Consider the following 17,480-nt stretch of genomic DNA (forward strand, 5'->3'; position numbering starts at 1 on the left):
ATATTCAAGATACTAACCAAAATCTGCCAAATTTTCTTAAAATTACTAATTCAGGGGCAGCAACCCAACAACAGGTTGTCTGATTTGTCTGAAAATTTCAGGGCAGATAGATCTTGACCTGATAAACAATTTTATTTAGTCAGATTTGCTCTAAATGCTTTGGTTTTAGAGATATAAGCCAAAATCTACATTTCCCCTCTATGTTCTATTTTTAGCCATGGCAGCCATCTTGGTTGGTTGGACGGGTCATACCACACATTTTTTTAAACAAGATACCCCAATAATGATTGTGGCCAAGTTTGGTTAAGGATGTTCGCTACTCTGTTAAAAAATAACAAGCTTTTTAAAAGACTATTATGAATTGATAGTAGATTAATAAAGAAACACAAAAAGTAGAAAAAAATGGAGGGTCCGTGTGCTCATTTTCGAGATAAAAGCCATTGAAAATTTGGCGGGAAATAATTCTCTCTAGATTTTTCATATATTTAACATTGGCACCTTATTTGTTTCAAAAACTATGAAAAAATAACAAGAATTTTATAAAATTTTGAAAGATGGCTTCTTAAACTTTATGTAATAAAATTATGAAAAGAAAAGTAGGGGTTAGTGGGCAAATTTTTTTAATGACAATACATGGATAAAACCAGAGGATTCCGAAAATCTGGCAAAAAATCAAAAAATGGAGGAGCAAACATCCTTAAATTGGGCCCAGTAGTTTCAGAGGAGAAGATTTTTGTAAAAGATTACAAAAGTTTACGAAAAATTGGTCAAAATTGACCATAAAGGGCAATAACTCCTTAAGGGGTCAACTGATAATTTTGGTCATGTTGACTTATTTGTAGATCTTACTTTGCTGAACATAATTGCTGTTTACAGTTTATCTCTTTCTATAATAATATTCAAGATAATAACCAAAATCTGCAAAATTTCCTTCAAATTACTTATTTCGGGGCAGCAACCCAATAACCGGTTGTCCTATTTATTTGAAAGTTTCAGGGCTGATAGATTTCACTTGATGAACAATTTTACCCATGTCAGATTTGCTCTAAATGCTTTGGTTTCAGAGATATAAGCCAAAATCTACATTTCATCCCTATGTTCTATTTTTAGCCATGGCGGCCATCTTAGTTGGTTGGCCGGGTCATACCACACATTTTTTAAACAAGATACCCCAATAATGATTGTGGCCAAGTTTGGTTAAATTGGGCCCAGTAGTTTCAGAGGAGAAGATTTTTGTAAAAGATTACAAAAGTTTACGAAAAATTGGTCAAAATTGACTATAAAGGGCAATAACTCCTTAAGGGGTCAACTGATAATTTTGGTCATGTTGACTTATTTGTAGATCTTATTTTGCTGAACATTATTGCTGTTAACAGTTTATCTCTATCTATAATAATATTCAAGATACTAACCAAAATCTGCCAAATTTCCTTAAAATTACTAATTCAGGGGCAGCAACCCAACAACAGGTTGTCTGATTTGTCTGAAAATTTCAGGGCAGATAGATCTTGACCTGATAAACAATTTTACTTAGTCAGATTTGCTCTAAATGCTTTGGTTTTAGAGATATAAGCCAAAATCTACATTTCCCCTCTATGTTCTATTTTTAGCCATGGCAGCCATCTTGGTTGGTTGGACGGGTCATACCACACATTTTTTTAAACAAGATACCCCAATAATGATTGTGGCCAAGTTTGGTTAAATTGGGCCCAGTAGTTTCAGAGGAGAAGATTTTTGTAAAAGATTACAAAAGTTTACGAAAAATTGGTCAAAATTGACTATAAAGGGCAATAACTCCTTAAGGGATCAACTGATAATTTTGGTCATGTTGACTTATTTGTAGATCTTACTTTGCTGAACATAATTGCTGTTTACAGTTTATCTCTTTCTATAATAATATTCAAGATAATAACCAAAATCTGCAAAATTTCCTTCAAATTACTTATTTCGGGGCAGCAACCCAATAACCGGTTGTCCTATTTATTTGAAAGTTTCAGGGCTGATAGATTTTCACTTGATGAACAATTTTACCCGACGTCAGATTTGCTCTAAATGCTTTGGTTTCAGAGATATAAGCCAAAATCTACATTTCATCCCTATGTTCTATTTTTAGCCATGGCGGCCATCTTAGTTGGTTGGCCGGGTCACGCCACACATTTTTAAAACTAGATACCCCAAAGATGATTGTAGTCAAGTTTGGATTAATTTGGCCATGTAGTTCCAGAGAAGAAGATTTTTGTAATAGATTACTAAGATTTACGAAAAATGGTTAAAAATTGACTATAAAGGGCAATAACTCCTTAAGGGGTCAACTGATAATTTTAGTCATGTTGACTTATTTGTAGATCTTACTTTGCTGAACATTATTGCTGTTAACAGTTTATCTCTATCTCTAATAATATTCAAAATGATAACCAAAAACAGTAAAATTTCCTTAAAATTACCAATTCAGGGGCAGCAACCCAACAACGGGTTGTCTGATTCATCTGAAAATTTCAGGGCAGATAGAATTGACCTGATAAACAATTTCACCCCATGTCAGATTTGCTCTTAATGCTTTGGTTTTTGAGTTATAAACCAAAAACTGCATTTTACCCCTATGTTCTATTTTTAGCCATGACGGCCATCTTGGTTGGTTGGCGGGGTCACGCCACACATTTTTTAAACTAGATACCCCAATGATGATTGTGGCCAAGTTTGGTTTAATTTGGCCCAGTAGTTTCAGAGGAGAAGATTTTTGTAAAAGTTAACGACGACGAACGACGACGGACGCCGACGGACGCCGACGGACGACGACGGACGACGGACGACGACGACGACGGACGACGACTACGACGGACGCCGGACGCAAAGTGATGGGAAAAGCTCACTTGGCCCTTTGGGCCAGGTGAGCTAAAAAAAAACATGTACTTTGGTTGTGTTATGTAGCTCATTGTTGAAGGTCTTACGGTGACTACAGGTGTTTACTTTTATGTCATTTGGTAGCTTGTGAATCCACTAATTATTTGATATATGCTTATTTTTTGTTTGTTAAGATTATAGTTGAATTTTTGACAGAGCAAAATACCAATACAAGGTGTGAATCACAACCGGCACACGTTCATGTGATTAAAAGGCAGTGGCTATTTGACCGGTACCGGCATTGCTATTTAGCCGGCACTGAATAAAACTGTTCATTGACATGATTAGTAGCTGAGACTTCTATAACACATAATATATATAGTAGTCTCAGTTAGTAGAGAATAAAAAATCTTAATTATAATTTTAAATTATTTTATCACAATCATGACAATATATATCAAGCATTAAAAATACAGTACAATCAAAAATAAAATATTGCTATTTAGCCGGCACTGAATAAAACTGTTCATTGACATGATTAGTAGCTGAGACTTCTATAACACATAATATATATAGTAGTCTCAGTTAGTAGAGAATAAAAAATCTTAATTATAATTTAAAATTATTTTATCACAATCATGACAATATCAAGCATTAAAAATACAGTACAATCAAAAATAAAATATTAAAGATGTTTATAAGTAAATGATTTATAACTTTATGATATTAATTAAAAGCATGAAAACACATTTGTATAAATACATTATAAATATTTTTTTTTTTTTTTTAAATATTTATAAAAAAGATGATTTTTAAATCTGTGTAAAATCTATGGTTAAATATCCTGCCGTGTGATAAAAATAGTATTATGTAAAACTACATCATAAAACAGACATGACAGACGGTCACAATGTTAAAAGTTGTTTGCTATAAATTTCAATTGGACTCATGATTTAACATTTGCAATTGTTACAAAACCAATTTTTTGCCTTTGGTAGTTGTTTTAGTCTATAGCCCAAATGTTGCCACTCCAAACAGACACTACACATTACACTGGCTTCTTTTAATCTGCATTATGTGTGCATAAAAAAAATATGTTACATATGAAGATAGAATTTTTCTTCTCTTTAAATACGCTCTTAATAGCTTCCCACGCATCTTTTTGACAATAGAATGAAATTTAAAACAGTGTGGCTGTGGCCATTGATTGACACATTAAATTCATCCATTGACTGGGACAATTTACGTGAACGTTTGTCTGTAACGACCACTGTTCACGACGTACCTACGATAGACATTTAAACTGTGGGGTTACCAAAGGTTTCTTAACGCCTTTAATTATAAAATAATTCGAAAAAATAATCAGGAATAACCTTTATGTTTTGATTTATATAATTGATATAAATCAAAACATCGTGTTATTTCTGATTAATTTTTCGAATTACTTTATTAAGGTGTTGAGATCATTTGGTGACACTATAGTTTAAGTATCTTAAAAAAGTACATAGTGGGCAGTGGTCTTTACATACAAACGTTCACCTAAATTGTTCCAGTCAATGGATGAATTTAATGTGTCAATCAATGGCCACAGCCACACTGTTTTGAATTTCATTCTACTTTTTGATTAAATCAATTTTTGCAATTGAGTCCAAACAAGAGGCAGTTAAAAGTTCAGGTCTTGCTGAATCAACTTGTTCCTCGGTTATCAAAATGTTGTTATTTACAGCATTTTTTGTTAAATCGCTTTAAACAAACCAGTCTTATATAAAAAAAAAAATCCATATGGTTTTTACGGGTACACTTTTTTGGAAGACCGATCGATGACAGTTCGCCCATGACAGTTTGGGTCAAACCTTTTGGCCTTCCAGGTTTCTTGATATTTTGTGGAAGTAATATGTGCGAAACATGCCACCCACAACAATTGGAATCAAGTAGGTTCTTCTTGTTGAGCTGTATCTCCTTCTTCTTCTTGCAAAACTAGTTTTTGTGAATTTTCAAATATATAAGATTTGCCCTAAGTCATATACAGGTACATAATGTTTTTTTTCTAAAGGAGAGTTTAATTTTTAGAATATATTGAATTTTATAGTTAAAAGTTAAGTGTTTATATGAGTAACAGTAACAAAAGTTTTTAAATATAAAATTTTGATATTTAATTATTGTTCTTACATTTTAATTCCAGTGAGATATAGTTTTTATCAGAGCCGGCTAAATAGCAAATTTGCTATTTTGCCGGTGCCGGTCAAATAGCCACTGCCTAATTAAAACGGTCAGAATCAATTTGCGCCAATTGCAGTTTTGAAAAGGTATTAATTGCGCCACTCTCTTTTATTTGTCGTCCGAAAAAAGGGGGATTCCAACCCACGAAACCTTCTCCCCAAGATGCCACTGTGTGGACACAATTCTGGGAATGAGTGGGAGTTAGGTACGCCCAGGGAATTGAGAGTCAGGCGGGAACCAGGTGACGAGGGTAGTAAAAAAAGGGATAATTTATGCTTCACCTAAAAAAAGGTAAGGGGAGGGGGCAATTACAAGGGTCAGTGGATAAATCTTTGTTTAGGTTTACTGTAATGACTTTAAAACAGTTTCGTTGAAAGTAGTACTTTTTAACTCTCAACCAAATATCACAAAATCTTTTAATGACTAAAAATTTCAGCTTTATCTTTTTTATACGACTGTGATGTAGACGGGACAAATTATGGTATGCCGTTGTATGACCATCTATCTGTCGTCAACACGCCGAACAATAACTACACCATGCTTTCTCGATTTCCCATAAAAATTTGTCGATTTTTTTTTATATCTAGTGGTGTAAACTCCCTCTCGATTTTTAGAAATTTCAGATTTAACGTTTAAAAGAGGGGTGGTTACAGTCTTCAAAAAATCAATCACATGTTTTTTTTAAATATAAATCCAATTAATATTATTACAGAAACCTTCATTTTGTATTGACTGAGGTAAAAATGTAACAGTACTTCCCTTATGCCCAGATATCACTTTTGCATGAATCCGCACAGTACCTGCAATACCACGAATCCCTGATACATTATTAAAATATGTAGTCATCACTGCAATTTATTAGGGCGAAAGAAGGATTTACATTATAAACAGTAAATTTAACTGATTTGAAAATAAAATAAAATAAAACAAATTGGTTAAAAACGTCAAATACAGCATTTTGTTGTCATATATATCAAGTTGAAGTCAAAGCTAATAACTACATGTAGTTTTATTTCTATTAACTATTTTAAAAAAAAAATTATTCCAAAATATGTCGAGAAAACTGGTAAATCTTTTAAATAAATTTCGATAGGAATAGATTTATGTACGGGTGACACAGAAATAGAACGATATTTGAATTGATTTCAAGCTTTTGGTTAATCGTAACTAGGGTTGCTTGGACCCAAAGGCCCCGGTGTGTAAGGTTACGGAAATTTTTTAATCAAAGTCCAAAGCTAGGATAGGGTGACCCCACCACCCCTAATCTTTAATTCATAAAAAAAAGTCCCATTGGCAAAGCTTTTGTCCACGCTAGGTACAACTGATAGGCAGTTGTCTAAGTTTGCCTGGAACCAAAGACCCAGGTGGGTAAAGTAACGGAAATTTTTTAATTGAAACATAAAGTTGGAGTAGAGTGCCTCAACCACCTCCAGACTTAAGTTCATAATAAAAGTCCCTATACGGCAAAGTTTTTGTCCACACTAGAAACACATGATAGCTGTAGGCAATTGCCTTAGGTTGCATGGACCCAAAGACCTAGGTGGGTAAAGTTACGGATTTTTTTAAAATTTGAAATCCAAAGTTGAGGTAAGGTGACCCTACAACCTCCCAACTCTAATTCATAGAAAAGTCCCTACGGCAAAGCGTTCGTCCACGTTAGGTACAATTGATAGGCAGTTGCCTAAGGTTGCCTGGACCCAAAAACTTAGGTGGGTAAAGTTACGGATTTTTTTTATTGAAGTCAAAAGTTGGGGAAGAGTGACGGAACCACCTCCAAACTTTAATTCATAATAAAAGTCCCTACGGCAAAGTTTTTGTCAACACTAGAAATATGATAGACTAAGGATTTTCTTACCCCAGGCATAGATTACCTTAGCCGTATTTGGCACAACTTTTTGGAATTTTGAATCCTCAAGCTCTTCAACTTTTTACTTGTTTGGCTTAATAAATATTTTGATATGAGCGTCACTGATGAGTCTCGTGTAGACGAAATGCGCGTCTGGCGAACTAAATTATAATCCTGGTACCTTTGATAACTATTGCCGACTGGACCCAAAGACCCAGGTGGGTAAAGTTACGGATTTTTTTTGATTGATGTCAAAGGTTGGGGAAGGGTGGCCCTACCATCCCCATTCTTCAATTCATAAAAAATTCTCTACGTTAAATCTTTTTTCGAAATGATAGGCAATTACCTATGGTTGCCTGTACCCCGTTGAAATATCTAGTTGGGTAAAGTTACGGATTTTTTTTTATTGAGGTCCAAAATTGGGGTAGTGTGACCCTAACAGCCCCCTTTTTCACTCATAAAAACGTCCATACGGCACAGCTTTTAACCACACTAGGTACAAATGGTAGGCAATTGGTTAAGGTGGCCTGGACCCACACACCAAGGTGGGAAAGGTTAAGGATTTTTTTTTTGATTGACCAAAGTTCTGGTACACCGCTACTTTTGCATACGTACTATTTCTGTACCAAATATCTGTAGTACTGGAAATGACTGAGACATTGTTAAGTTTTGAATGCATAAAAAAATGTAATGTTCTGACTCTTTAAATATGTGTTTTCCACAGCTAAAATATAGGATGTACTGAACTGTAACTTACAACCCTACATTGTTATTACTTAAGGCAGGGACTTTCTATACTAAGATATATTAAGATATAGAAAGTCCCTCAGAGCTTTAAGCTTTCCCCTATATTGGTGACAAAATCTTTAAATAGTTCTACTTCAAAACTCATCTTTTCTTCTAGTCATTGAACATTATCAGAGGTAAGCTTTTTCATGTCCAGCCTGCGACACATACAACCACGGTATTATATACAGTACCACTATGATTGAATTTCAAATAAATAGATTCGTGTTTAACATAATTATGATCTGTGTGGGAAACGTCTAAGATATAAAATGGTTGATGTATTCATTGATGGTCTTGAACGCCACTTTTAGCAAGTTATTTGAAATTTCATGGCGCCCAGCTTTATTTGTGTGTGGGAAGTTTGGAACGCCTGGAGAAAACCGCTGACCTTCGGCAAGGAAACTGTCAACCCCAATTAATTAAGAATGGAGTCGAACCAAGATACAATGTTTGTAGAACAGACAAGGGGCAGCGGCAGATATTTCATGTATATTGTGAACACAGAGAAGATTACCCCGGCACCCTTTGCCAAAAAAAATCTATGTCATGCATGTGCCTTCCATCTTTATGTTTTGAATTGTAGTTTCATTTTCCAAATTCGGAATTCATTCTAATGTAAGCAACTTGAAATCACGTGATGCAGGAATATAGTATCTTTGAGTTAGGCTATTTTTTTTCGGGCGGGACACCAAACAAATGCATAAAAAATGTAAAGTTCTGACTCTTTCAATATGTGTTTTCCACAAGTATTATATACAGTACCACTATGATTGAATTTCAAATAAATAGATTTGTGTTTAACATAATTATGATCTGTGTGGGAAACGTCTAAGATATAAAATGGTTGATGTATTCATTGATGGTCTTGAACGCCACTTTTAGCAAGTTATTGGATATTTCATGGCGCCCAGCTTTATTTGTGTGTGGGAAATTTGGAACGCCTGGAGAAAATCGCTGACCTTCGGCAAGGAAACTGTCAACCCTAATTAATTAAGAATGGAGTCGAACCAAAATACAATGTTTGTAGAACAGACAAGGGGCAGCGGCAGATATTTCATGTATATTATGAAGACAGAGAAGATTACCCCGGCACCCTTTGCCAAAAAAAAATCTATGTCATGCATGTGCCTTCAATCTTTATGTTTTGAATTGTAGTTTCATTTTCCAAATTCGGAATTCATTCTAATGTAAGCAACTTGAAATCACGTGATGCAGGAATATAGTATCTTTGAGTTAGGCTATTTTTTTTCCGGGCGGGACACCAAACAAATGCATAAAAAATGTAAAGTTCTGACTCTTTCAATATGTGTTTTCCACAACTAAAATATAGGATGTACTGAACTGTAACTTACAACCCTACATTGTTATTACTTAAGGCAGGGACTTTCTATACTAAGATATAGAAAGTCCATCAGAGCTTTAAGCTTTCCCCTAAATTGGCGACAAAATCTTTAAATGGTTCTGCTTTAAAATTCATATTTTCTTCTAGTCATTGAACATTATCAGAGGTAAGCTTTTTCATGTCCAGCCTGCGACACATACAACCACGGTATTATATACAGTACCACTATGATTGAATTTCAAATAAATAGATTCGTGTTTAACATAATTATGATCTGTGTGGGAAACGTCTAAAATATAAAATGGTTGATGTATTCATTGATGGTCTTGAACGCCACTTTTAGCAAGTTATTTGATATTTCATGGCGCCCAGCTTTATTTGTGTGTGGGAAGTTTGGAACGCCTGGAGAAAACCGCTTACCTTCGGCAAGGAAACTGTCAACCCTAATCAATTAAGAATGGAGTCGAACCAAGATACAATGTTTGTAGAACAGACAAGGGGCAGCGGCAGATATTTCATGTATATTATGAACACAGAGAAGATTACCCCGGCACCCTTTGCCAAAAAAAAAATCTATGTCATGTATGTGCCTTCAATCTTTATGTTTTGAATTGTAGTTTCATTTTCCAAATTCGGTATTCATTCTAATGTAAGCAACTTGAAATCACGTGATGCAGGAATATAGTATCTTTGAGTTAGGCTTTTTTTTCGGGCGGGACACCAAACAAACAACATGCATGTGTATATTGGCACTGCAGATTTTCTTATTAAATAAATAAAGTCCCCAGTCCGGTATATGAATAGATCGGTTAGAAAGCAAGGTTTTAGTTTTAACTAGATCGGTTAGAAAGCAAGGTTTTAGTTTTAACTAGATCGGTTTGAAAGTAACGTTTTAATTAGACTGGAACGCATTATTTGAGGGTTAAATTGAAGAACACCCCCACCCCCCCCCCCCCCCAAAAAAAAAGGGGGGAGGGGTGTTCCATAGGGATTTTTTTAACAAAATTAAAAGAATGCGTACCCCAGAATTTTTTTACTCTCACGTTGTAGTTCTATCCAATACCTAATCATTGAAGCAGTGTCTATAATGCCTACACTAGCCATGAAGAACTACCGCGACAATGGGTCGGAAAGTGGGTGCCCCAATGCGTATTTTAGTCGAAATTTGGGCTTATTCCATCATTCGGGCGCAATTTTCGTCTTCTAGGAATGATAGCCCCAGAAAGTCTTTGCCCTCTCGTTATAGTACTATACAAAAGCTATTTATCGAAGTAGAGTCTACTAGCCATTCAGCGCTGCAGGAGAAATGGGTCTAAACAAGCGGGTGCATATTAGATCAAACAGTGCATATTAGATCAAATTTGTCATTTTCCGTCGGTTACGCACGAATTTTTCGACTTTTAAGAGTGCCTAACCAAGCTGAAATTCTATACTCTCAAGTTGTAGTACAATTCAATACCTGTTCATTGGGGCAGCATGACTGTCTATAATGCCTAGCCATACAGAACTACCGAGACGTCAGTGAATGCCCCCTTGCGTATTTTATCTGAATTTGTGCGTATTTCCATGCATCTTTCGGACGCAATTTTCGTCCTCAAGGAATGATAACCCCAGAAATTCTTTGCCCCTCGTTGTAGTACTAACCAATAGCTATTTATTAGAGCAGAGTATAATATAATCCCTAGCCACACAGAACTGCCGGGGCAACGGATTTGAACAGGCAAGTGCCGGCTGACCCAAGTGCATATTTAATGGCAGTGTCTGCGCGTACCCAGAATAGTCAAATTGCCGTTCGTAGGCTACGCGTACCCACATCCGGTTTTCCATTCTTAATTGATTAGGGTTGACCAGTTTCCTTGCCGAAGGTCAGCGGTTTTCTCCAGGCCTTCCAAACTTCCCACACACAAGTAAAGCTGGGCGCCATGAAATATCAAATAACTTGCTAAAAGTGGCGTTCAAGACCATCAATGAATACATCAACCATTTTATATCTTAGACGTTTCCCACACAGATCATAATTATGTTAAACACGAATCTATTTATTTGAAATTCAATCATAGTGGTACTGTATATAATACCGTGGTATACCACATTGCCTCACATTCTCATTAAGAAAAAAATCACACACCTAATTAAATGGGCATTCAAAAAATCAGAATGTGAATATATATGTTCAAACTCTTTTAGGTCATTTTTAGTAGCAATAAACAAAAAAACTATGTTAATTGGACATGCTTTGATACTACATATGCCCTTGAATTTTTATTAGATAACATTTTTGTTCGCTTTGGGGATTCCGTATATCGTCAGATTATCGGAATTCCAATGGGGACTAACTGTGCACCACTTATTGCGGACCTGTTTTTGTATTCTTATGAGTTACAATTTATGACAAAAATAAGCAAAGACCCATCGAAACAACATCTGATAAACAAATTTAATAATACTTTTAGATATTTAGATGATATTTTGGCTCTCAATAATGACGACTTCAGTATGCATATTAATGAACTTTATCCTGTTGAACTTACTTTAAATAAAGCTAATACTAACAATGACCACTGCCCTTTTCTCGATCTTAATATCTATATCACTAATGGAAAGCTGAATACTAAAATTTATGATAAAAGGGATGATTTTTCATTTCCTATCGTTAATTATCCGTTTTTAGATGGTGACGTTCCCTTGTCACCATCTTACGGTGTTTATATATCTCAACTTATACGATTCGCTCGTGTATGTAACAATGTTTTAGATTTTAACGAGAGAAATTTATGTATTACTGAAAAATTATTACACCAGGGTTTTCGATATCACAAACTAGTCAAAACATTTACTAAATTTTATCATCGGTATAAAGACATCATTCGTAAATATAGCTCAACATGCAGACTTCTAATACGTTCAGGTATTTCACATCCATTTTTTTTATGGAAATATTCTTTATAAAGCACAAAGGTGTCAGTATTCACCTCAGAAACTTACAAAACCTCTGAATAGACTTATTAAGAAGGGATATAATTACGATACTGTTGTCAAGTCATTAAAGATTGCATATTTTGGCGTTAATATTGAGTCACTGATAAGGTCTTTGCATCGGAACTAAACACATTTATTCTAAAAACAGTTGTTGGCATGACACGGGTTATGTTCTTCTCATATATGTTATGATGGTATGATACTAAACCCCTAACGGGAAGGATTGTGCCTGATGTTCATATGATGAAATCATAATCTTTCAGTCAGTTTAATTGAAGTCTGGAGCTGGCATGTCAGTTAACTGCTAGTAGTCTGTTGTTATTTATGTATTATTGTCATTTTGTTTATTTTCTTTGGTTACATCTTCTGACATCAGACTCGGACTTCTCTTGAACTGAATTTTAATGTGCGTATTGTTATGCGTTTACTTTTCTACATTGGTTAGAGGTATAGGGGGAGGGTTGAGATCTCACAAACATGTTTAACCCCGCCGCATTTTTGCGCCTGTCCCAAGTCAGGAGCCTCTGGCCTTTGTTAGTCTTGTATTTTTTTAATTTTAGTTTCTTGTGTACAATTTGGAAATTAGTATGGCGTTCATTATCACTGGACTAGTATATATTTGTTTAGGGGCCAGATGAAGGACGCCTCCGGGTGCGGGAATTTCTCGCTACATTGAAGACCTGTTGGTGACCCTCTGCTGTTGTTTTTTATTTGGTCGGGTTGTTGTCTCTTTGACACATTCCCCATTTCCATTCTCAATTTTATGTTGTATGTGTCGCAGGTTCGACATGAAAAAACTTACCTCTGATAATGTTCAATAACTAGAAGAAAATATGAATTTTAAAGCAGAACCATTTAAAGATTTTGTCACCAATTTAGGGGAAAGCTTAAAGCTCTGCGGAACTTTCTATATCTTAGTATAGAAAGTCCCTGCCTTAAGTAATAACAATGTAGGTTTGTAAGTTACAGTACAGTACATCCTATATTTTAGTTGTGGAAAACACATATTGAAAGAGTCAGATCATTACATTTTTGTATGCATTCAAAACTTAAAAATGTCTCAGTCATTTTCAGTACTACAGATTTTTGGTACAGAAATAGTACGTATGCAAAAGTAGCGGGGTACCAGAACTTTGGTCAATCAAAAAAAAAAATCCTTAACCTTTCCCACCTTGGTGTGTGGGTCCAGGCCACCTTAACCAATTGCCTATCATTTGTACCTAGTGTGGTTAAAAGCTGTGCCGTATGGATTTTTTTATGAGTTAAAAAAGGGGGCTGTTAGGGTCACACTACCCCAATTTTGGACCTCAATAAAAAAAAATCCGTAACTTTACACACCTAGATCTTTGGGTCCAGGCAACCTTATGCAATTGCCTATTATTTGTATCTAAAGTGGAAAAAAGATTTGACGTAGGAAAATTTTTATGAATTAAAGAATGGGGATGGTAAGGTCATATTCCTGTACCAAGTCAGGAATATGACAGTTGTTATCCATTCGTTTGATGTGTTTGGACTTTTGATTTTGCCTTTTGATTTTTGATTTTCCTTTTTTAATTTTCCTCGGAGTTCAGTATTTTTGTGTTTTTACTTTTTACCCTATCCCAACCTTTGACCTCCATAAAAAAAAAATCCGCAACTTTACCCACCTGGGTCTTTGAATCCAGTCAACCTTAAGTCTATCGTTTGTTTCTAGTGTTGACAAAAGCTTTGTTGTAGGGACTTTTATAATGATTAATTAAAGTTTGGAGGTGGTTGGATCACTCACTCTTCCCCAACTTTTGACTTCAATAAAAAAAAAAATCCGTAACTTTACCCATCTAAGTTTTTGGGTCCAGGCAACCTTAGGCAACTGCCTATCAATTGTACCTAACGTGGACTAAAGCTTTGCCGTAGGGACTTTTCTATGAATTAGAGTTGGGAGGTTGTAGGGTCACCTTACCTCAACTTTGGATTTCAATTTTTAAAAAATCCGTAACTTTACCCACCTAGGTCTTTGGGTCCAGGCAACCTTAGGCAATTGACTATAGCTATCATGTGTTTCTAGTGTGGACAAAAACTTTGCTGTAGGGACTTTTATTGTGAATTAAAGTCTTGAGGTGATTGAGGCACTCTACTCCAACTTTATGCTTCAATTAAAAAAAATCCGTCACTTTACCCACCTGGGTCTTTGCCAAGTTCCAGGCAAATTTAGACAACTGACTATCAATTGTACCTAGTGTGGACAAAAGCTTTGCCAAAGGGACCTTTAAAAACCTCTAGCTTTACAGAACTTCCGAGGCAATGGGTTTAGTGGGTGGCCCAGATTTAAATAGAAGTTGTGTTGTAGGTCCATGACAAACTTTATTTTACATCAAAAACCTAGATTTTTTGTCATTTATACGAGTTTCGAAAATCGCAAATGTGGGATCAACATGCGTTTATACGAATCACATCCTGGACTTCAGGCTTAAGGTTCATGGGGATCCTATGGATAAAAATGACTGCATTTTCACCCCAAAATTAACGCTAAGTACAGACAAACCTGTGCATCTGGAAAAGTTTTAAGGCATAGAATGCCCCATATATATTAAATTCCCGTGAGGGAATATCACATTGGTTGGTTTACCATCAAACCGAGGACATGTCTTTTGCTTATTTCTGTCACAAAGTGGCTGTATCATTGACGTTCACCCCATGATATTTTCATATTGAAACACAATGCACATGTTTTAGGTTTTAGAACATGGAGTTAAGGTTTTATGTCATGCATAATAAAGTAAAAAAATAAAAGCAAAATAAAATGAGACTCAAACAACTAAATAGAACTAGAGGCCCTAAAGAGCCTGTGTCGCCTACCTTGGTCTATATGCATATTAAACAAAGGACACAGATGGATTCATGACAAAATTGTGTTTTGGTGATGGTGATGTGTTTGTAGATCTTACTTTACTGAACAATCTTACTGCTTACAATTATCTCTATCTAAAATGAACTTGCCCCAGGAGTGACAGTGGAAAATATTTTGAAAAAACTTACAAAATTTATGAAAATTGTTAAAAATATGACTATAAAGGGCAATAACTCCTTAAGGGGTCAATTGACCACTTTAGTCATGTTGACTTATTTGTAGCTCTTACTTTGCTGTACATTATTGCTGTTTACAGTTTATCTCTATCTATAATAGTATTCAAGATAATAACCAAAAGCTGCAAAATATTATGTTCTTAACATTACCTATTCAGGGGCAGCAACTCAACAAGTTGCTTGATTGGTCTGAAAATTTCAGGGCAGATAGATCTTACCTTATGAACAATTTTAATCACATCAGATTTGCTCTAAATGCTTTGGTTTCAGAGATATGAGCCAAAAACTGCATCTTGGTTAGCGAGTGGGGTCATCAGACACATTTTTTTTTACTAGATACCCTAATGATGATTGTGGTCAAGTTTAGTTAAATTTGTTTCAGTAGTTTCAGAGGATAAGATTTTTGTAAAAGATATAAATTTACAAAATATTGTTAACAATTTACTATAAAGGGCAATAACTCCTTAAGGGGTCAACTGACCATTTTGATCATGTTGACTTATTTGTAGATCTTACTTTGCTGGACATTATTGCTGTTTACAGTTTATCTGTAATAATATTAAAGATAATAACCAAAAACGGCAAATTTTCTTTAAAATTTCCAATTTAGGGGCAGCAACCCAACAAAGGGTTTTCTAATTCATCTGAAAATTTCAGGGTAGTTAGATCTTGACCTGATAAACAATTTAACCCCTGTCAGATTTGCTTTAGTTTCAGAGATGTAAGCCAAAATCTACATTTTACCCCTATGTTCTATTTTTAGCCATAACCGCCATCTTGGTTGGTTGGCCGGGTCATCAGACACATTTTTTAAACTAGATACCCCTATAATGTTTGTTGCCAAGTTTGGTTAAATTTCGCCAAGTAGTTTCAGAGGAGAAGATTTTTGTAAAAGTTAACAACGACGGACGACAAGTGATGAGAAAGGGCCAGGTGAGCTAAAAAGGCGAAATGATGTGATTTTGAAAAATGACCTGTTTTGTTGCTCATCATAGATTGTTTACAAATATAGTTCCTGTCATTTGTAACAAATGTAAACCTCAATATCGGTGTTTTTTTCTTTCATGTAAATATTTATGGTTAGAATTATTAGTTGTTCTTTTATAGTGGACGTAAAGATATTTTTCATTATGCTTTAGAACATTAGGGCATTTTGGGACTATGTGTCAAAGGTGTATGAAGGGATACAAACATGTGCAAAAGCTGTGACTGGTTGCATGTTCTTGTGACATAATTTCATGTCATCTGAGCAGTTTCTAATAAGTAAATTTTGTAGACTGTTTACCTCAAATTTGGTATGGAAAAAAAATGTCTTCATTGGGAACTGACTGTAGCTGAAACCCACACTCTTCAGGTTGGCAGGGCAATACTCTGTATTTCAATTTTGCCGTTTTTTGCGCATGGGATCATTAAAGTCACTGTCAGCGGTTCTTTTTGAAATAGATGTTCTTCATTATAAAGTGCTGACTAAAAGTTTGTATTAATTTATGGAACTTGAATAACTTGTTTTTGAAAATGTTTGATTTATTTTAAGACTGAAACAAATAATTGCCATATATGTAATATGATGGACCCATCAACCTTTAAAGACAGGCCCCTTCTATCTTTGTTGCCTTATCCTTGGAAATCTTAAGTATCTTCTCATTAACTAATGCTTTCCCCTAAATTGGTTACAAAATTTTTGAATAGTTCTGCTTTAAAATTCATCTATTCATCAGCATATCAAAAAACCCAAGACTTCATTTTTTTATGAAATGCTTCTTAGTAAAACCATTTGTTCAATTTATTTCCATGACCCAATACTATAAATCTTAAGTTAAATATGATTTAACTATAGACCCTAGAATTATATATGATGTCAAGAAATATGATGTTATATATCTTTTTAAATTATAATCAAATATAATCAATAGTATTCAAATAAATCTGTCACTCCAATTATATATTAGGTGATTGCATTGATAATTAACAGATGTGTCTTTCATCTTATCTCTTAGTGTTTAAATCATAACCAAAATTTACATATATAGTTGATAGTCACCAATATTTTTCTTTCATTTGTAACATACTAATATATAGATCTGCACCTTATCTTATTTTAATTTGAACTTTTGACATGCCCATTAACGGGACGTATTAAAGTCCGTTGGTCTGTCCGTTGTCAACATGTCCCGTACAGAAATTGCTAACAAAAGCACATTAGTTTCACATGTGAAGCACATGAGATGCAAGTAAGAATTGTATGCAAATCAGGTTGCTCATATGTGCAGTTTGGTAGTTCATATGTGCCCACAAAAATCTAACATAATGCTCACATGTGCAATTCAAACCTCAGGTGATCTTTTATCATCCATGTTAGTGTTATGTTAGTTTTGTACTTTGAAAAGTTTTTCCATTCTT

Source organism: Mytilus edulis, chromosome 14 (genome assembly GCF_963676685.1).
Source record: "Mytilus edulis chromosome 14, xbMytEdul2.2, whole genome shotgun sequence".
In the NCBI taxonomy this organism is placed as follows: Eukaryota; Metazoa; Mollusca; class Bivalvia; order Mytilida; family Mytilidae; genus Mytilus; species Mytilus edulis.